This window comes from Sycon ciliatum, chromosome 3 (assembly GCF_964019385.1).
Source record: "Sycon ciliatum chromosome 3, ocSycCili1.1, whole genome shotgun sequence".
Taxonomy (NCBI): Eukaryota; Metazoa; Porifera; class Calcarea; order Leucosolenida; family Sycettidae; genus Sycon; species Sycon ciliatum.
The window spans coordinates 44280609-44302991 of NC_088645.1; the positions used below are offsets into that span (position 1 = coordinate 44280609).

At 47.3% G+C, this 22383-nt stretch overlaps 3 long non-coding RNA genes across 3 annotated transcripts; 1 reads left to right on the top strand and 2 right to left on the bottom strand.

Moving 5' to 3' along the window:
- Window positions 1–3246: 3246 nt before the first annotated feature.
- On the bottom strand, window positions 3247–4028 carry LOC135812790 (uncharacterized). Its single transcript, XR_010552975.1, has 3 exons — window positions 3864–4028; window positions 3445–3499; window positions 3247–3353 (listed from the first exon to the last, which is right to left on the bottom strand). It is a non-coding gene; the product is annotated as an uncharacterized LOC135812790 (long non-coding RNA).
- Window positions 4029–4728: 700 nt separating this feature from the next.
- Window positions 4729–5563, top strand: LOC135812791 (uncharacterized). The gene is made up of 2 exons (XR_010552976.1): window positions 4729–5044; window positions 5419–5563. It is a non-coding gene; the product is annotated as an uncharacterized LOC135812791 (long non-coding RNA).
- A 635-nt stretch (window positions 5564–6198) lies between these two features.
- LOC135812792 (uncharacterized) lies at window positions 6199–8496 on the bottom strand. The gene is made up of 3 exons (XR_010552977.1): window positions 8163–8496; window positions 7906–8070; window positions 6199–7014 (listed from the first exon to the last, which is right to left on the bottom strand). It is a non-coding gene; the product is annotated as an uncharacterized LOC135812792 (long non-coding RNA).
- Window positions 8497–22383: the final 13887 nt, after the last annotated feature.

Consider the following 22383-nt stretch of genomic DNA (forward strand, 5'->3'; position numbering starts at 1 on the left):
TTGCCCCAGTTTCAACTGTTGAATGTTTCGTCCAGCTGCCCAGAAAGATTATTTATTATTATTATTATTCTTGAATTGTTTGCAGGCAACCTGCCTACACTCAAGAGAGCACTGCATTTCACACACATCCATTGCTATCGTTTATGTAACGATACCAATGGATTTGTGTGAAATGCAGTGCTCTCTTGAGTGTAGGCAGGTTGCCTGCAAACAATTCAAGTATAATGAAGCTGCGTGAAGCGTCCTTCAAAATTTTGAAATTATTATTATTATTTTATTTATTTTACTAGGGTGTTTCCCACAGACCTATGGTCTTCTTTAATACGGGAGCATTAATTGGCAAAATATTTTAATATTAGCACCTGCATAATGCTTTCTCTCTTCAGTTCAGGCCATGAGTGTAGGCCGTAGTGTAGCCCTTTCTTCTTCAGGACAGAGTAGAGCAGTGATTCGCATTGAGTTACAATTTTTTGGAGCAAGGAGATATTGTTGTTGGCGTTCATTTGTTTTACATCGCGTGTCAAACGGGCAGTTGAAGGTACTTGTCGCTGACTACGAGATGTGTGTATTGACATGGTACCCTATCTGTTGACTTCGGAATATCCACTCTTCACAAAGCGTATGGGCTGATCAGATCTCTGGACTAGTTTAGCGAGGGTCTTCGCAGACCCTTTCTTGCACTTTCTAAAACCTTGGTAGAACCGTCATTACTCCGTTAGTTAAATATTAAACTAAAGCTAAAATTAAAAATGCAAAGCTCAGACGTGTGTGCGTGGGTGGCAAAAGACGTCTTTTTCGATACGCCTCCAACGCCAACCCGTTTTGTGCGAAGATGAGGTGAGGTTGCGGGTCATCTGTGGGGTTCTGGGATCACTTTTGTCAGCCAGGGGTCATTTCCCCAATAATCTTTGAGTAATGTGGGGCACCCCAAAGGCTCTCCTCCAGTATACTCGTCCTTTTCATTGGCTCGTAATGCGTGCGCAGCGGCCAGATAAGGCCGTTGTTGCGCCGTTTAGAGCCCCCCAGCACGAACCGTTCATGGGGGCGCTTCATAGGTATCATTACCCATATAAAAACCGCTCTGTGAGCGGTTCTGAAAAACCTCTACTGGTGCAGCCCCGTCGTAAAAGTAAGAAATTAGGACTGCAGTACTGGTGCATTGTCCTCCCAAATGTGAACTGATCCACCTAAATCGCGATTGACGGGACCCGAACGCACCAGTAGCACGAGGTTCCTACCTGTGGAGGCAGCTGGGGACGCTGGTCCAAAATAGCCAAAGCCAAAGGTGGGCTTCGGGGTACTGTAAGTGTATTATGGTAACCTGATCGGCGCCGGTCCATTGCTGTAATCCTGTGCCCTCCCGACCTCGTGCTACTGGTGTGTTCGGGTCCCGTCAATCGCGATTTAGGTGGATCAGTTCACATTTGGGAGGACAATGCACCAGTCCTAATTTCTTACTTTTACGACGGGGCTGCACCAGTAGAGGTTTTTCAGAACCTCGCACAGAGCGGTTTTTATATGGGTAATTTCAGTTCTTTTTCTGTTCCCTCCCCCACCCCGGCCCAGCTCCGAAGATAAACATGGTGAGCATGCGCGCGATGCACTGTATGTAGCCCTGCGATTGCAGTAGCACACGGATACATTCCAGCCCTTCCCACCTCGCTACCCCGCACACAGACACATTGTGACAAACAAGCACATGCACATGGCACACACACATGGGCACGCACACACATACACACACAGTGACACATACACACACACACACACACACACACACACACACACGGCCCAAACAGGAAAATTCTTGATGAACATTGTATAATGCCATGCCAAGCAGTGGCCAGCATACTTCAGGAAGTCAGTTGTGAAACAAAATAAAGGTAAGCTGGCAGCCAAAGCACAACATTGCAAACCGTGATGATATTTGCCTAAGGATTGCAGTTTGCAGACCACACCATGGAAGCAGTGAGTGCAGAATGATTGTAATGTCATACAAAGACAAGCAAAGAAGTGGCCACCATACACCAGAAACTTGCAGAAAGTCACATATCCAACAGATAGAGAAGTGAACAGCATCTGGTACAGCCCACACAAAACCAAGCTGACCTGATACTCGTCCGAAGATTGTAAGTGACAGATCCTTTTCAACGATAGCATGCAGGTGTACGTTACACGCATGGACAAAATCTGACCGTGTCACCGGCATACATTGTCATCACATGCATACCCCACAAGTTACACACATGCACAGTAGCAGCGCAATAAAAGCAATGGAAAAAATGAAGGGGTTGCTGAAGCATCTTCACACTTCAAATTCAGACTTCGATGTAGTCGTCATGGGATGATATACCTGCAAGATACAAGTGATGCAGAAAGAAAGCAAAAGGTTGTGAGGTAGGCTATGAGACACCACAAACGGGTCACCTACATGTATGTTCAGGGCTGGTGTACACACACACACACACACACACACACACACACACACACACACACACACACACACACACGCAGAATTATCATAATCGAGAATTTCCTAAACTGAAAAGAGCAATGAAATCCACTTGCATGCACAGGAGCAATTTTGCAGTATGATGCGCAGCTCGCGAATACACCTGTTGGCAATGGATTACATTCCCATTGGAATTCCCATTCACGTGGGAGTCACAGAAGCAATTTGGCAGTGTGCTGCACAATGCGGCATGACCTGTGATTCTGCGTGCGATGCAAACTCGCACAAAATACCATTCACAGAATCACGACAAGACGTAAGCGATGCAACAGCGCCTTGCTGACGTGCCTCAAGTCAAAGCTCAATGAGAATGCGTTTGTCGGCTACAACTGGTAAAAATGTATAAGCAATTTCTGAAAATGCTCCTGTGAATCCTGCTTTAAATGTCCCTCCTCCACTCTCCTCCCCCCCCCCCCTCCACACCCTCAGGGAACTTGGCAAGGAAGGGTGGTCTTCGCGGTTCCCAACATCTATTTGCAGTTTCTCGTCTCCACTATGTCTTTTCAATGGGGATTTGTACGTACCATAAAAGCAAGCCTAAAATGAACAGCACATTTGCCGTTCCTCCACTGGGGAGGATGCGTTCCACAGCTATCCTGACAAGATATTCCGAGAAGCGGTGCTGAGTGCAATCAAGAGTACATAACCCCCGGGGTTATGTACTCTTGGTGCAATGCATTGTGAAACTGAACAAGTTGACAACAACGGCGCACGCACATAAGCAACGGCCACCTTACCTGCACTGTAGCAGTACTTCCGAGTTCCCGTATGGGAGTTCCCTCACTGTGTGTGCAATAGCAGCCTCATCGGACCAGTTCAATGCGACGCGGACAGTCCGACACTGAGGAGGACATTGAAGAAGTCAGAGACAGGAAGAATGGTTGATTTACAAATCAACTAGCAAGGCTGCACGCCCACGAAGTTCCACTCACCATTGTGCCGTCCTTCTTGGAATGCAGAAATAACGCTTCTTCTCGAGAACGCAGCCTGTGACAGAGAAAAAGGAAGGAGCATCGCCATCGGCATTGGTCCTCTGCTATCATCGATTGCCGATTTGCACAGTTCACTCTAACAAGACTGAGGACGTTCAAGAACTCCCCATCCATACCATCATTGGAGTAAGAGGAAAGGTCAGATTGCCCAGTTCCACCCAGCATTCCTGCATGCCAGGATAGATGTGCTGCCCTCCGCCCCTCCCTTCTACTGCCTGAAAAGGGCAACATATGTGACAGCGTTCACCAGTACAGTCGGAAGAGAACATGGGAGAAGGCAAAAAAGGGCAACACACATGAATCCCTTATAAACAAGCAGTGGCGATTCTAGCACCAGCAATGTTTATTGTTGGACTTACATCCCAGCCATTGCCGCCGGATTCAGCGGTTTCTTCTTCTTCGTCTCCCATCTTGGAAGCACTCCTTCCCGTAAGTTCAGTCCTGGGAGTACAGTCGGAGGAGGACGTCGGAAAAGGCAAAAAAGGGCAACACACATGATTCCCTTATAAGCAAGCAGTGGCAACTCTAGCACCAGCAATGTTGGACTTACATCCCAGCCATTGCTGCCGGATTACCACGCTTCTTCTTCGTCGTCTTCCAGTTCCCAGGTTCCATCTTGCAAATACTCCTTCCCGTAAGTAAGTGCAGTCCTGGCCTGGGTGGATGCGCAGTACATTGACGATGGCGGAGATGGAGCAGGTCAGGGAGCCCTACAGGGTCCCGAGAGCAGATTGCGGCCAAATTCGGGACGATGCCGGACGCCAGTCAGTATGAAGTAGCGAATTGCGGATCGCCACGTAGATTGGGGTCGCGGGGTCATATTCCACGGGCACTACTCGTACGTTGCTCCAAAAAAGGGCACTGCACTGTTCCACAGTTGCTGTTAGCGGTCCCCAAAGGCCCTTGGTAGGCCGGTTATTGGGTCACGTGTCAACAAAGTGTCAACAACGTGTCAACAACGTGTCGACCACGTGTCTTTAGCGGTACACTAATTTTGGTGTCCCCAAACTGAAAACATCGAGCACCAGTATGGAAAGGCTTTAGACAGAAAGCCTTTCCAACTATGAAGCGCCCCGAGGTTCGTGGCCCCAGTTTCAACTGTTGAGTGTTGACTGTTTTGTCCAGCTGCCCAGAAAGATTAATTGACAAATTAATATTAACTGGTTTGAGGGAAAGACAAATTAATAATATAATGGGGCTGTTAAGTGTGACGTCACGGCCCCTTCGATACGCATAGCAACGGAGAGCACTGGGGACAAACAAAAGTCGCGTCCTCTGGATGGAACCAGTTGTGAAGGGCAACAGCATCTAAATGACTGGAGAGAGAGCAGTTTTTCTTTGCTTTTTCGTCAAGCGATTGTTGTCGCTCTTTACTCCTTGTTCTTTCCTCTACAAATCTCCTGTAGTCGTCGAGGGCCTTCATAATGGCTGTGAAATTGGCTGCCCACTGTAAAACTCCGTGTTTGAGAGTGCTTTGAAGATTCTTCGCCTCCTGATGGATCAAAGTACGAGCGCTCCCTGTGGATTCGATTATATGTAGGTGAGTTGTTCAAGAAATCAGTGTCTTCTTTCTGTCTCTGCCCTCACGCTGGCACAATATCAGCCTCTATATCCATGACAGCCCGCACCTCTCGTAGACTGCATGACTTAGCTGTATTCTCGCCCTCCGTGGTGATTGAAGACCCATGGAAGAAGTTGTTCAGAATTATGTCCTGAGAATATAAAAATAAAGTAATTCCAGGGAATTGTTACAGGGTATTTTGGAAGGATGGAGAGAGAGAGAGCACTGTTTGAAGTGTTAGTCTCACTGTAATTACTCCAGATTATTGAATGGTGTATGATCTACTCGATATTTTCCGCAATGGTTTTTCCTGATTTGCGGGATCTCTTCTTTTGCTGTTTGCGTGTTTACAGGAAGTGACTGTCTGGTGTATCTGCACCAGATCCTGGGGAAATGAAGTCAGATGCAGAGGCAGGGTCGTCCAGTGATGCAACACTGCCGTTCTATGTGCAACGGCACCGCTAATTCCCCCGGCGAAAACACAAACACGTGAAGAGACTACAGTATTGACCATTCTGGTAATGAATCGTGACTGCTCGGACAGTCGATAATCGAAACACAGAGCACCAGCATGATGTTTTCATATTGGGAACCACACACCAGCTCAATTCTCAAGCCCAACCCTAACCCTAACCCTAAACCTAACCCTAACCCTAACCCTAACCCTAACCCTAACCCTAACCCTAACCCTAACCCTAACCCTAACCCTAACCCTAACCCTAACCCTAACCCTAACCCTAACCCTAACCCTAACCCTAACCCTAACCCTAACCCTAACCCTAACCCTAACCCTAACCCTAACCCTAACCCTAACCCTAACCCTAACCCTAACCCTAACCCTAACCCTAACTCTAACCCTAACCCTAACCCTAACCCTAACCCTAACCCTAACCCTAACCCTAACCCTAACCCTAACCCTAACCCTAACCCTAACCCTAACCCTAACCCTAACCCTAACCCTAACCCTAACCCTAACCCTAACCCTAACCCTAACCCTAACCCTAACCCTAACCCTAACCCTAACCCTAACCCTAACCCTAACCGTAACCGTAACCGTAACCGTAACCCTAACCCTAACCCTAACCCTAACCCTAACCCTAACCCTAACCCTAACCCTAACCCTAATACAAAACACAGAGCGACGCAACAAGAGATCATCCGGCAACCAAACCAACCTGGGTCTGATGCACTGAATAGTCCTGAAATACGCAGGCCACACAAAGCAGTGCAAGCACAGACTGTTACAAGGTACATGCATTGCAGAACAAAGTGTAACCAAAGATACACAGGGTTATAGCTGCACACTCGTGCATGTGCTCACTCAGCCCAAGAACACGCAGGATGATAGAAATAATCCGGGGGAAACACGCTAATGTCATGACCGGGGAGTGGGCCAGACATACTCTCAGGATTCTACAATTCCAGGTTCTTTACGGAAATATACCAGAAGTCCAGATACCCATTCCTCACCCTCACCACACAAGAAGACCAAAGCTTCACTCTAGGACTAAGCTCAAACAACAGAGAAGCAACAAGAACAACAACAACCAGCGATCGATGCAAAGCATCGAGCTATATACTACAAGACCTAGTAGCGTGCACGGCGCGGAGCGAGCGAGTAGCCAGCAAAGCATAAATAGTGATAGGTTTCACAACACTATTGATCGACAAGACACATCGCCGCCAAGGCAAACACTTCATAAAGACACATGTATAAGCAGACGGAATACAATACAGATAATGACATTGTAGCAACACACGGACACGACACTAGCATCGAAGTAAGCATCAAGACGTAAATAGTGCAGCTCTGAAAAAGTAAAAACTACATTGACATGTACATTGGTGTGCCGAGTAGTATCATCCTTGATCACCCATCCAACCAAGACGTTATCAGGTCCCAGACGCCGAGATCCCACGCCGAATGTGAAGTGCATCTAGCCTTGAACCTGTTGCACAAGGCACACACATTATGACAAAAAATGACATCCACTCCGATTATTTCCAGAGGCCAATCATAACAGAACACAGAAATGAAACCACGGGCTCAACAAAGTAAACGCAAAGGAAATTAGTTAAAATAATCCATGAAGTGTTTAATTCCAGCGCTGACTGCAGTGTGGCGTCATGGCCCGATACCCGCTGAGCATAGACACAAACTCCATTTGACAGGGGCACGACATACTATTTTGGAATAAAGTCACAGGGGCGTAGCACCCGCTACGACTGGAACGACCATGGCCGCACCACTTTTCGAAAAGTGTGGTCCGTCTGGAACGTGCCAAACCGTAATAAAAAATCAGGATCCATCGATATTTGCATATGCGCATCAGACCTTTTTCTAGACTCGTACTTGTAGATCTGTTATGCATCTGCAGTCGTACTGAGTACTGTACTCGACTCGACTGCACACTGCGCCAGAAGTGTGCCAGAAGTTCCCAGAACGCAGGATTTTGTGTCTTTTACAAAATTTTCCCGGGGGGGGGGGCGGACCCCCTCCAACATGGCCTTCCGCCGCACCGACCTTCGGTCGTACCACTTCCAAAACCCCTTCTACGCCCGAGTCATAAAGTACAGCACTCCAATGACATGACGGACACCTCGTGCAAATGCGTGGTCTGTTCATCCGGCCAACTCGGCCACGCATGAGAGTGTGTGCATGTACGCGCGCACGCAAGCGCGCACGTGCACACACACCATGTATTCGGTGCGTATGGCGTACCTGTTGCGGAGATAAATGAAGATGGAATCATTATCATGATGTTACATGTACATGTACAGTGTATGTTTGAGTGTAAAGTAAATTTTATTTTATTACACATTTCTTCGACACAACTTACTCCACATCTTCGCATTTCTCATAATCCATCCATCTACACTCCGTCTCAGTTGAGGAAAATTCTCCCAGGTATACACTAGTCACCACAGCCATGTGATGACATTGGGATGGGCCCCAAGCACGACTGCACTCTCCAGTTACAATATAATTTATTTGTCCAGATTATCTGTGAAGACAAAATGCAATGCATAGCGGCAATCGATGGATGAAGAGAGAGTTTGTAAATACACATATCTTTCCACTTGTTCAGGAGCTTACCTTTTGGAGTTCACATCGTTTGCACGATCTCTTATGCTGTCTTGCACCTTGGCTTTGTTGACCATGGATACGCCATCCCAGAAGACATTCTACAGGAGCTACTAATGCAGAGCGTTTTTCACGCTCGATCTCGGCGATCTACTTCGTCACGCCAATAAAATCCTCCGTGACACTGGCTACAGTCACAAGAGACGTCTCAGTAAGGTAATGAGCACGACAACGCCGTCGAGATCAAGGACAAAGAGAAAACAAAACACTCACTGAAAACAGCAAAGAAGAAACGAAGAAATGTACACGATTCCTATATGTTGCCACTGACAACTGGTTCGGTGGAGACGACGCTACGTTTGTTTGTCCCCAGTGGGATCGTTGCTATGCGTATCGAAGGAACTGTGACGTCATCACTTAACAGCCCCATATTCACGTATGTCACGTGATTGTCGCCTTGGAGTTATATTTATTCTTCTTTTACTAGGGAATTCCCAACAGGCGTCAGCGCCTTTTTACAGGGAACCCTAGGTATTTGATTATTATTATTATTATTATTTTGCTTTTTCGCGTTGGCATCAACCTGCATAAAGCACGTATATAGCCTTCGCTTAAGCTGCCATAAAAAAGAAAGCTCATCCTAAGCGAGAGGGCTAGAGGGAAATATAACGATAACGAGATACAGAATACAAAGAAATCCAATGAGTTCAACGTACAATTCAAAACAAGAAAGAAAGGAAAGAAAAACAGAGCCGAATCCACCGATTGATCCATTTGATGGATGAGCGAAATTCAGCTGGTGAACTAAACATGCGACAAGCCGGTGGAAGTGTATTATCCATATAAAAATCGCTCTGTGAGCGGTTCTGAAAAACCTTTACTGGTACTGCCCCGTCGTAAAAGTAAGAAATTAGAACTGGCCCAGTGTCCCCCCAAATGCGAACTGATCCACCTAAATCGCGAATGACGGGACCCGAACGCACCAGTAGCACGAGGTCGGGAGGGCACAGGATCACGGCAATTATCATAGGTAACACCAGTAGTAGTAGTAGAATTTATTATTTTGATAGGGAAGCCTACCGCTAGTACAGTACATGGCCTATGGTCCGGACCAACGTCCCCATCTGCATCCACAGGTAGGAACCTCGTGCTACTGGTGCGTTCGGGTCCCGTCATTCGCGATTTAGGTGGATCAGTTCGCATTTGGGGGGACAATGGTCCAGTTCTAATTTCTTACTTTTACGACGGGGCAGTACCAGTAAAGGTTTTTCAGAACCGCTCACAGAGCGATTTTTATATGGATAATTTCAGCTCTTTTTCCGTTCCCTCCCCACCCCAACACCGAAGGTAAACATGATGACCACGCGCGCGATGTACTGTATGTAGCCATGCGACTGCAATAACACACTGATACATACCAGCCCTCCCCGCCTCGCTACCCCGCACACAGACACACAAACATGTGTATGCACACGGCACACACACGTGGCCACGCACACATACGCACATGCACACGACACAAACAGGAAATTCTTCATGTTTAATGCCATGCAAAGCAGTGGCCACCGTACTTGAGGAAGTCAGTTGTGAAACAAAAATAATTCAACTACAGCGTGTAGACAAGCTTACGGCCAAAGCACAACATAGCAAACATGACATTTGCCCAAGGATTGCAGTTTGCAGACCATGCCATGGAAGCAGCGGATACAGAATGCAATATCATACAAAGTGACAAGCAAGGACGTGGCCATCATACACCAGAAACTTGCAGAAAGTCACATATCCAACAGATAGAGAAGTGAACAGCAATCTGATACAGCCCACACAGGACAAAGCGGACCTGATACTCGTCCCAGGATCGCAGGTGGCAAACCCTTTTCAATGCATAACATGCAGGTGTACGTTAGACGCATGAACATCTGACCGTGTCGCCAGCATACAATGTCATCACATGTTTACCCCACAAGTTACACACATGCACAGTAGAAGCACAATGAAAGCATTGGAAAAGTACGATGTGGTTGCTGAAGCATCTTCACACTTCAAATTCAGACTTCAATGTGGTGGTCACGGGATTATATACCTGCAAGATACAAGTGATGAGGAAAGAAAGCAGAAGGTCGTGAGGTAGGCTATGAGACACCACAAACGGTTCACCTACATGTCTGTTCAGGGCTAGTGCACTCACACGGAGAATTGTCATAATCGAGCATTTCCCAAACTGAGAAGTGCAATGAAATCCACTTGCATGCACAGCAGCAATTTTGCAATATTATGATGCGCAATTTGACACGATCTGCGATGCTGCGTGCGATGTGCCCTGCTGTCATGATAGTAACAGTCACCGCGGTATGTTTTGTCAACGTCGCCCGTGCACTCTTCTGTCAAGTCCAAAGTGCTCACATACTTGGCAATGTTTTTGCAGTGATTAACTTTTATCCTAGTTATGTCACGGGTAACTTTAATGAAGTACCCGCAGGCCGTGTCGATCTGCACATCGTCCACTCTCTCATGTACTTGGCCTGCTTTGTCTGTGTATCCATTTCATGTGCGATCCACAGAATCGACTAGACAGTGGGTGCAATACGCTCTCTACCTGAAGACGTTCTTCTGGCGACATCTCGCCATGTACTTGGCCTGGCTTTGTCTGTGTATCCATTTCATGTTCGATCAACTAAATCTCAATGCACTACAGAGACTAGACAGTGGGTGCAATACGCTCTCTATCTGAAGACGTGAACCATTACATTTTTTTGGAAAAGTTATACGTACACCTGAAACGTAATGAAGTACAGGAATAGAGAGAGTGACTACAATACGCTCTCGACCTGATATAGTGATAACGTGAGTACAAGACACTCTCCACCTGATAACGTGTTAGAAGGTAACATGTCTACAGTCCCACCGTACCCTTCCGACACGACTGTGGACCATTAAGTTTTTTGAGAAGTTATACGTACACCTTAAACGTAATGAAGTACAGGAATAGCACTATGGTTGATACCTATTATGTAATGCTGTATCACTTCCTTTTTTTGTTCACACTTTTAAATATGCTGTTATAAAATGTTCTATTTTTTGTACACAGTACCCTCAGTTCCGATACTATTCACTGATGAGTGGAACACGAAAATCGATTTTGAATAACATAAAAATCTTTAAAAATTTCCATAAACTCGTTGTTGTCTGGCCATGTCTGCATCGATTATACTCTTATTTTTATTATTTTATTTTTCTAATACAGAGCTTTGCTGATGTGGTGTAGTGGAACTCATGTGAAATCTACCCCGTGATTGTTTTCGTCAAATATTATCTTCTCTTTTCTCTCTCTGCCGCGGTGCCTTTTGTTACTCCATTGTCGTGAGTTCCCTTTGGAACGTAGACGAGAATTATAATTATTATTATTATAATTATTGCCCACCCTCTTGACCAGGGATCGCACAAACCCTGAGTTTTGACGGGTCTGTACTACTCCTGGCTCTTGACCGTTGGTCGGTGTACGCGATGCACGAACAGTTTTGGTAGGGGGAGTACGTTTTCAAGTAGGACTGAATGCGGAAAGTAGGACTCGTCCATCTGCCCCTCCCCACCTGGAGCATCGAGGAGGTAGGGGCGCTCTGGCGGGGTTTTACCGTACCGGCACGTGCACACGTACTGTTTTCCATGTAGTAGTACATTATTATTGCAATTGAGAGCGTATACAGGAAGGCCATAAGAGATGATAATTTAGGACAAAATGAAGAAAAGACAGAAAATGATAACACCCAAAAGCGCTCAAAACATACTACAGTACGAGCGTACTTAGGAGCGAATGCAAGCCTCAGCAACAGCCAAAACAGGTGGCGAGTCCATCTGCGTTCTGAGGTTACGGCATCCGCACAGGCACTTAACACTGGAGCAGAGCAGTGCGAAGGAGAGCTTACACCTCAGCCAGGACATCAAGCAGCTGTACGGATTACAGGTCTTGGATGACAGCAACAGTGCGATACACTTGTACAGAGCCTCCGCGTGCTTGCCCATGCCGCCAGTAGTGAAGGATTTGTGACGTAGGAACTGGTTGCAGGTTTTTGAGCTCTGGTCAAAGTCCCCCCTTGTTCCCCCCCAGCATGCCAGCCAGTCAGCCAAGCAGGCTGCCAGTAGCAGTTCCAGGTGTGAAGTCGTCTTCTCTTCGCCAAACTCCTGAGAGGTTGAGCAGAAAGTCTCCCGCGGCGGATCGCTCGCCTCCTGACGGCCTGCGACAGCAAATTGACAACACCTGTTATGACGGGAGCCAGGCGGAACAGGACGACACTGCGTCAATGCGCAGCACGTTAAACGAGATATTGCGGGAGCAGAAGGATATGAGTATGAGAGTAAACAGCATCTTTCAAGAAATCTCCCTGAAGCTAGAAAGTGTAATGGCGGAAAATCGCTCTTTGAGAGAGAAGCTGACGAAGTTTGAAGTGAGAGTGGAGGAGATGGAGAGGACTTTCCGTACTCGAGATGATGACCCTGCGTACCGTACCAGGAGTGCGGTGCAAAGCAATGCACCACGTGGAAACGCGTGGCAGACAGCTGGGAGCCACAGTGCAACGCAGCTTGCCGAGGTCATAGTTGTTGTTGTTGTTGTTTCTTTATTTGAATTCGCTAAAACCAAACGGACAGAACTGTCCAGTGACAAGGGAGCGAATGATGAGCGTCATAATCACTATGCATCAAAACATCTCAGGACAAAATGAGACAGACTATATTAAGGGAGGGTCTGCACAACACTTGTACATAAAGGGGAGTACGAGAACAAAGGCGCGGCAGAAGTCGAACCAAGAAAGCAATCAACGCCAGAGATATTTTTGTCCACCAAAAACAGAGAGAGAGAGAGAGAGAGAGAGAGAGAGAGAGAGAGAGAGATCCGAGAGCGAGAGAGAGACAGAGAGAGAGAGACTAACAAATGAGGGCTGAGACCTCTACAGCAGGGCTTTACGTCTGAAAACAACCGCACGAATTAACAAGCAAGTTGTCAGAGAACAGGGAGAGAGACGGGCAGGCAGGCCAACAGGCAGGCATTATAATGAAAATATGGCGATAGTGATCCGTCTGACCTCAAGGGTTCATGCTGTGTGGAACAGCAGCAGTGCGAAATTGGGCCGGGTGCGGTATGGCCCGCACCTCGCTGGGCAACGCATTCCAGAGCCTAGCTCCTTGGAACGCGAGACAACCCTTACCCAGCTCAGTGCGGGTTGGCGGTGGTCTTAGACCCATAGATAATTGCAGCCGAGTAGGAGCGCCACTGGTTGGTAGCAACAGCACTTGCAGTGTGGGGCTAGCACGGGAGTAGCGGCAGCGCCAAACCAGGAAGATGAGCTTCTGGATGAAGATCTCCCGGACACGGTAGGCGCCGAGTTGGACTAGCAGGTTTCTGGCAGAGGTGCGCGGCGAGCATCCGTACACAGCTCGAGCCGCACGATTCTGCAGAACTTGGAGACGGTCCAGGTGCTTACCCGCCAGCGATGCTGAGAAGGCATTGGAGCCATATGAGAAATCAGGCATGATCACCGACTTGAAGTACTGGATGCGGCTTTGCATGCTGAGGCAGCGGCGCATCCGCCACAGCACACCGACTTTCTTGGTGAGGCGGGCAACGCACCTATCCATCTGGGTGTTCCAAGACATGGCGCTGTCAATGTGAACTCCGAGGTAGCGAGCAGAAGAGATAGCAGAGGAGGTAGAGAGGGTGAAGAGGTCGGAAAACCTTATTCTCAGGGGCATCCCCGAAGCGGACAATGAGGACAGCGTAGCACTGTCATCCAGATGTGAGCAGCTCCTCCAGATTAGTGCTGACCAAATACTCTCTGCAGAGCGCATTGGTTCCGCCAGCAAAGCCGTACAGGGCAAGGCCAGGCCAGTGAGGCGACGCATGAAAAGCCACGAGGCCAAGTTGTCAGTGTACCGTAAACGTCTGGATTTGAAACTGAATGATCAAGATGTGTACGTGAACAACGACCTGACCAAGCAACAGCAGATTGCTAGACGACAGGCCCTGCCTAGGTATAAGGAACTCCGCCAAAAGGAGATCCGTTGCTCGCTACCGTATGGTGAGATTTTGAACCCAGATGGCACCCCATACAGTGCAACTGAAATCGATGAGCTGGCAACACAATAGGTTTCATCAGGGTGTCCAAGTAATCACCAGCAACACTCCCTCTCAGCTACTTCACCTCATCTCCGAGCAACAGATGTCGTCGCTGACCCAGCACCTGACATTTTAAGAAATCCTTGTAACTATCCATCCAGTCAAACAGTGCCTGATTGTCCGTCTTCACCCATCAAGAGCTTAACCATCGCCCACATCAACATCTGTAGCCTAAGAAATAAAACTCATGAAATCCATTGCATAATGTACAAGTACAGAATCGATGTGCTAGCAATCAGTGAAACATGCTTGGACTCTACTGTGATGAATTGCGATCTTGCTATACCAGCCTACACTCTCTATCGCCGGGACCGAGCTGATCGCAGAAAGGGTGGCGGCGTTGCCATGTATGTGCAGGAATAACTGAAATCCAGGCAACTTCAAGTCAACGACAGGCTAGAGACCATATTCGTTGGGTTGCACACCCATAGCCGAACGAATCCATTTCTATCCATCGGCTGCGTATACCGCGCTCCCGACAGCCATGTGGATTTCTGGGAGCAGCTCGACAATAGCGTGCAGATGGCCTCCGCGACATGTCCGGACATCCTCCTCCTCGGTGATTACAATGTCAACATGCTCTCTGTCCCACCTCACCCAAACGCCCGCTATGTACAAGGCCTCTGCGCTGACCACAGCTTACAAAACGTCATACTACAGCCCACCAGAGTTCCTAGTCAGTCATGCCTAGACCTTGCACTCATACCGACAACAATGACAACGGCTGCTCCGTCTTCCTCTCCCATGTCTCTTCATAGTACATTTGTTCACAGCGTCGATGGCCTGTCCGACCACTATCTTATTGGCCTCTCTGTCCGTGTTAGTAGAGCCAACTTTGAACAGCCACACGAGCAATTCTCTCGAAGACGCCAACCTAGCCTGGCTCACCTTGACCGTAGTGTAACGTCTGCAGCTCTCAAACACATCCTTGACCCCTCAGATGTATCCGGCGGTTATACTCTAAATGCAGCGGCAAGCCACTGGCAACAAAGTGTCATGACAGTACTAGATGATCTTGCACCATTCGTTACCCAGAAGCGCGCAGCTTACTCCAAACCCCGCCCCCAGCCCTGGGTCACCCCAGAGCTGAAACAGATGTTTCATCGACGAAGCTCAGCCCACCGCGCCTTAATAAAGCACCCCATGGATGACCGCCTCCGACAGCAGCATCGTGCAATACGTCGTCAAGGAACTTTACTAAACCGCAAACTGAAAAAGTGTGTACTACAAAGATAAGTTCAGTGCCGCTACAGGAAATCCTAGACTCCAATGGGCAGTGCTGAATCAACTAACTGGAAGGAGAAAATCCCACCCCACACCGAAAGCCTCCCTCTCATCTTTGTCAGATACCCTAGGCAATATCGTCCATGATGAACACCGCGCTGCTCTTACGACCCCAGACACTCCGGCGGACGACTGTTTAGACAACTGCCTTCTCGAATTCCAACCCGTTACAACAGCAGCAGTAACGAAGATTCTCGAACGATTGAATACCACGAAAGCATCTGGATCAGACGGCATACCAGCTTACATCTTGAAACACCATGCCGCCGAGCTGGCCAATTCCTTAACTTCCATCTTCAACCAGTCATTGTCTAGCGGAAAGGTACCGTCAGCCTACAAACTAGCGTCTGTGTGTCCAGTGTTTAAGAAAGGCGACCCCTACGACAGTTCCAACTATCGCCCAGTCTCGCTACTGCCCATTATCTCCAAAGTCTTGGAATCACTAGTGCTCCAGCAGCTTCACGACCATCTGGACATCACACCCGGAGCAATTCCAAATGAACAGTTTGCATACAGGCGGAACCACAGTACTGAGGACCTTTTAACACTTGCCATCAACAACTGGCAGAGAAGCATGGATACCGGAGACTATACGGCCGTACTGCTGCTCGATATGAGCAAAGCCTTTGACCGCGTCCACCATCAAACGCTAATAGATGACCTTCACAATCTGAAGATCCGTGGAAATGCTCTTGAGTGGTTCAAGTCGTATCTGTCTCACCGACAGCAACGCGTAGAAGTGAACGGAACCTCAAGTGACTGTAGAACCTGCACTAGGGGCGTTCCCCAGGGTTCCGTCCTAGGCCCTACCCTCTTCAGCATCTACACTCGACTTGTCCCCACTCTGCCATTGCGTTCCCAATGCCTTCTTTATGCAGACGACACCACCCTGTATGCCTCTGGAAAGTGTCCACGAATTCTCATGTCTTGCTTAGAAGACGATTTTTCAGGGGTTAAGCAGCACCTCACAGATCGCGGCCTGCTCCTGAACTCCAACAAGAGCCAAGTACTACTGATCCACAGCAGACGCTCACATCCCCCACCTAACCTGAGCATTGTCTGTGGTTCGACTGTTATTGCCCCGTCTGACGAAGTTAAGTATTTAGGACTGACTCTCGATTCAACTTTAAGTTTCAGTGCCCACGTTAACTCCCTCAGGGAAGACATCGGAAAGAAACTAGGTGCTTTTCGACGTGGAAGGAGGAACCTTGCTGTCCAGGCCAGAAGGCAGTTCTACTTGTCAGTAGTCCAGAGCAAGCTCGAGTACGCCAGCATTGCCTATGTCCACTGCCTCGCTGACAATGTGAGAGATCAGCTGCTACGCATAAGTAAGAGAGCACTTAGATGCATATTTGAGCATGACACATTCACGCGGACATCATACTTGCTTGAGCGATACCACATAATTAGCTTAGACAAAAGATATCATACTAAGTCCATATTCTTCGTGTTCCGTTGCATCCACAATATCTGCAGTTCACTCCTCTCTGACATGTTCTCCCTTCGCCGTGACTGCGCTCACACAGACAGAGTAACCCGCGGCCAAGTAAATAATTCCCTTTCCTTACCCATTGTGCAAGCCCAAGCTGGATACAGATCTATTTCATTCCTTGGTGCTGACCGCTTTAATGCGCTTCCCGAATCCCTTCGCACAAATCATATCCCCAATTCATTTCGCCAGGAACTTAACAATTTCATTCATCTTGGGCACCCTGTAAGAAGACCTTAGGGTATGTTGGGAATGCCCAAGTAAAATAATAAAATACAATACAATACAATACAGTGGTCGAAAAAATAGCGGGGACAAACGATGATTGCTCAATCTCACGAGTGCGCTGCTCATAGCTCATTCTCTTCTCCTTCTTATGCTTTGTGTAGCAGGAAGGACTTGAGGTGGCACGGTTTGATGGCGCAAGTGGGTTAAAAACTCGCACATCGATGTAGGTGCGCTCAAACCGGCCACTCCATAGGCCACTTGCAGTCACATCCAGACGTGCTTGATCGGTGCGGATGCAACCATGTGCTTTATGACGGATGCGTCATAAAGCACGGTCCGTGACGGAAGACCTTTGGACCAAATTTCTTGTTTTTCGGGACTTCTTTTCCATTATTTCTCCTGAAATGAAGCGGAGTCAAGTTTACAAAACCATTTTTTAATGAAGACCAAAAAAAGTAGCTTCGGAAGGTGTGCTATTCAAATAATAGCTCCAGGAAATGATCAGTTCGTCTGTCACAGTCCTGAACTATCCCTAAATACCTTATGTGACATCAGACCTTATCTTGCTAAACTTCACCTCAAGTCGTGTTAGCCATTCTGCGAGTTATCATGGTGTTAGGTACCTCCGCCCGTACAGTATACCCTTTTCCCCTAGCTGGCCAACATGCACCCGTACTACGTCATTCTCACCTTTCCTTCCATTGGCCTGGGTAGCTACTTGTTTGCCATAGATACCCAGGCCCTATATTGCGTTGGCTCTCTTCAAGTCTCTCTCTCAATTCTCTTCAAATAATCGCTCTCTTTAGTCGAGCTTTCTCTAGTCATAATGTAGTTGTTGCGTTGCGTTGCGTCGCCTCTTGAGTCGAGCTCTCTCTAGTCATAATGTAATTGTTGCCTTGCGTTGTGTCAGAATGTCCAACAATGGCGTTCAACAATGGGAAGCGCAGAGTTCAAAATCTTAAAAATTTCCAAGTACGAATCGGGAGTAGTCGACGCGCAACACCGTCTCCTGTTAAAACTCAAAGTGGAGCTGTTTTGTGCGCTTGCGTCCCCGTCTGCGCCCGTCTACGGTAGGAAAGGTTGGATCGATCCTCTTATCGTCGCTTTTCCATCCGTACGACAGTACGGTTGCGTTCCCGTTCCTGGTGTTCCCATTGGAGGCCGTCAGAGTGTCCCGTCGCTTCCCGTCGATTCTTACGTCGTGTGTCGTCGCCCCCTTCGAATGTGAACTAGGCTTTAGACTAGGGGTGAAAGGGGTGATCCGGGTATCCGTCTGTTTAGCTGCTGATCCGTTAGCAAACGAGTACACGATAGTCGTGTAGGATTGTAGGGTACAGTATTAGAAGCTAGTTTGTACAGTTGTACAGTTCAGTGCACAGTTCTGAGTGTGTTTTTCCTCGTTCAATCCTGCTACATATCAAGGTATCCATTGTAGCTATGACAATTTCGACTGTTAGCATGTAGCGCAGTGATTGTGCACACTGTGCTTGTCGCGGTATAGTGTACTTGCATGACTTCGCATATCCTCCTGGCGTGAAATCCGGAAGGCTACTGTAGCAATTGTTGCCCGCAAATCTCTCTTCTATCAGAATGCCTGCAAAAGACATGTTGCGCTTACGATCTCAAGCAAATGCAATGTTTTTGGAAAAAAGTATAGCGGATAAAGGGTACCCGATAACCCGCCCGTTAAGCCAGATACCCGTTTGTTACCTGAAAGGGTAACCGTTGTACCCCTACTTTAGACACATACAAAGCAAGAAGTAAGACAAAAACATCTGCGTAAAAATGATCATTGGATATTCATGGTGAAATGATAAGGCATGTACAATGGCAAGGGATACGTTTAGTGGCAGGAAATGCAATGAAATCATCATTATTTTTATTGGGACTGCAATGAAATCATCATTAATTGGCACTGCAATGAAATCATCATTTATTGGCACTGCACGTGCACATCGTGTTGATTGTTCCATTTTTCTTTAGGGCGAAGTCAGAAACGGAAATACTATCTGGACAGATTTCAGAACAGAAGACAAATGAAGAAATCTCCTAGCAAATGTCGAACCCAATCGACTCTCATTAGCAAGAACCAGAACGGAGAGAGGAAGAAGTTATGGGAAAGGCAGGCGAGAGAGGGCAGTGTTAGAACTTGATGTATAAACGGTAACAAGAGATATGAGGATTTGAGAAAGATCAGCACAGAGAAAAGAAGAAAAGAAGGATTGTTGGTGGAATATACTTATTTTGATGCCATGGGTTGTGATTTCGAACGGCGGAACGGAAACCTACCATGACGAGACATTATATGCTGGAAGTAAGCAATTGTCTGATGGGAATAAAGCAAGAAACCTGCTGAACGTTGAAACCTGGGTAGGTGAGGAGGAGTGTAATGACAGATGGCTACTGATAACAAGGTTAGCAGAACAGCCTAACAAGGAGACAGCCGGGCAAATAATTATGAGGATGAAAAGGAAGGTAAAAATGGGGGGGGGTGAGTACTATCTGGTGGTGACACCAGACCCTTGAAGGATAAGAGACAAAGATTCTTTTTGTGCAATGACTGACACTGGCAGTGGGGTACAACAGAGATGGTGGTATCAGGTAGAGGGGTACAACAGAGATGGTGGTATCAGGTTGAGTGAAACGTTACCCTGTCTGTAGACTGTGATGTTCGTAGTCTGATTTGCGAATAAGGCGGGGTAAAATTGATTTGAAGACGGTCTGTCGACTGATTCTCATTCATACAAAGAATGATTCCATCCTTGCTTAGTCAATACTACCATAGATATCCTGTCGTCCATTTTTCTCTTCATCAGATCTGATGCTGGGAGGAATTATATCTTCCTGGGGTGGATTTCCGTCAGGAAGCTCTGTATAAAGATCCTCCTCATCCTCTGAATTCGTCGTGGGCAAGGCTCGGCATGGCAGTAGTGCGGGTGTATCGATTCTACGTGCTGGTTCCTGCGTTCCATCTCGGCTTACATCTCTGGTAGAGTTCCGAGGAGAATACCCGTTGCCATATACTTCTATACTGTCCTCACGAGAGACTGCGCGTGATTCACCATTCGCGTATGTTTCCTCAAGGTCAGTCCCATTCTCTAGACCAGTTGATAAGAGTTTCGGAAGTTTGACCTCTGCCTTAGTAAGACGCATCCCAGTTTTGGTGGCAGCAGACGATGCCAGCAGCACTGGATCGGCTTCATAGATTCCTGAAGCCGCATCCGCCTCAAAAATGTCCTCTTCGATGAGATCTGCACCTGGAGCTCCGATGGTATTTGTTCTCATTTTGCTGAGGTTGTCGTAAGAGCTACCATTGACGCTCGGGAGATTTGGTGGAAGTTTCATTATTTCTTCAGCATTCGTATGGATCCCAGAAGCTGAGCTAATAATGCCGCATGATGTCTTTGGCAACAAACCATTACCATACATATCCTCGCTGCTCTGTTGAGATGGACAAGACAACTTGTCTTTATCCGGCCCTGCTTCGTCAGAAGATTTCACGGTGGTTGATGCCTTGCCAGGACTGCCTCTCATCATTCCTGCTGTCTGTTTGCTTGGATCATCATATGAACCACCGTCAGGGCTCGGAAGATGCGGCGAAACCTTTAGATTTGACAACATGCCACCCGGTCTCAGATTATCACCGATGACTGCACTGAAATCTCCACAAGATGGTCTTGGGGACGAACAATTACCGTACAAATCGACACTGTTCCGTTTTGAGGCACTGCATGATTCTCCGTTACCATAAATGGATTGGAGATCTTCATGCGAAGTGAAGCCGGTCTCTATTAATTGTGCGGGTGTGTCGCCTTGTGATGGTTTTGTTGCTACCTCTTTCTCTTGCTGTTTGTTTTGCGCCTGACCCGCACTAAGTTCATCATAGATATCACCATCAGTTGCAAGCAACCCAGTGCTGCTATCAAATGTACTCTGCTCTGGTTGGTTGAGGTTTCCGTACAGCCCAGTTTTCTGGCCGGCCAGCAATTGTTTCTCCTTAGACTCAGCCAAGTTAAGATACGTTTCCATTCCAGCGCTGTTGCTGTTTCTTGGTTGTAATGGTACGAACGGAGGGTTATTACTGACATCACCTGTGCCAGGGCTGGCTCCTGGTTGCTCGCCCTTCTTCTCTCTCATACTTCTTTTTGAAATATATTGCAAGGCTCCTGCTGGAACACATGATAATACAAACAGGAAGGCAATCAGCAACATGCTGTAAGTAGATGTTTGAGTTTTAGACGACTAACAAGCATACTGTACATACTTTGGAGAACTAACCATCATTCTGTATATGGAGACTCTGGCTCACAGAACTAACCATCATTCTGTATATGGAGACTCTGGCTCACAGAACTAACCATCGTACTGTATATGGAGACTCTGGCTCACAGGACTAACCATCATTCTGTATATGGAGACTCTGGCTCACAGGACTAACCATCGTACTGTATATGGAGACTCTGGCTCACAGGACTAACCATCATTCTGTATATGGAGACTCTGGCTCACAGGACTAACCATCATTCTGTATATGGAGACTCTGGCTCACAGAACTAACCATCATTCTGTATAATTATAGAGACTCTGGCTCACAGAACTAACCATCATTCTGTATAATTATAGAGACTCTGGCTCGCACGACAAGGTATTGTACGGAGACTATGGTTAGCTGAACTAAGCAACATACTGTATGTGGAGACTATGGTTAGCAGGACTAAACATTATGGTTGCAAGGAATATTCGAATATTCGATTGATATTCGTTTTGGAACCCGATGAAAGTAATATTTTCCCCTTTGGAATATTCGTTCGTTGTCACAAGTGTGTACACTCTGCTCTAGTGTCTATCGTAGTAATTCTAGAACGGATGGAGTGATAATACATGCGTTATGTGTCGAGAAAGAGGCTATGACTCACAAGAGTAGTGGACATGACTTCACAAGACACCTACTTGGTCTAGAACAACCGGGGACTAGCCAAATTCGATTTTGGTCCGATTTCAATGTTTGTTTCACCACTAGAAACTAGAGAGCTTGGAAGCTCAGGGCCCTACGCTATGCTTTT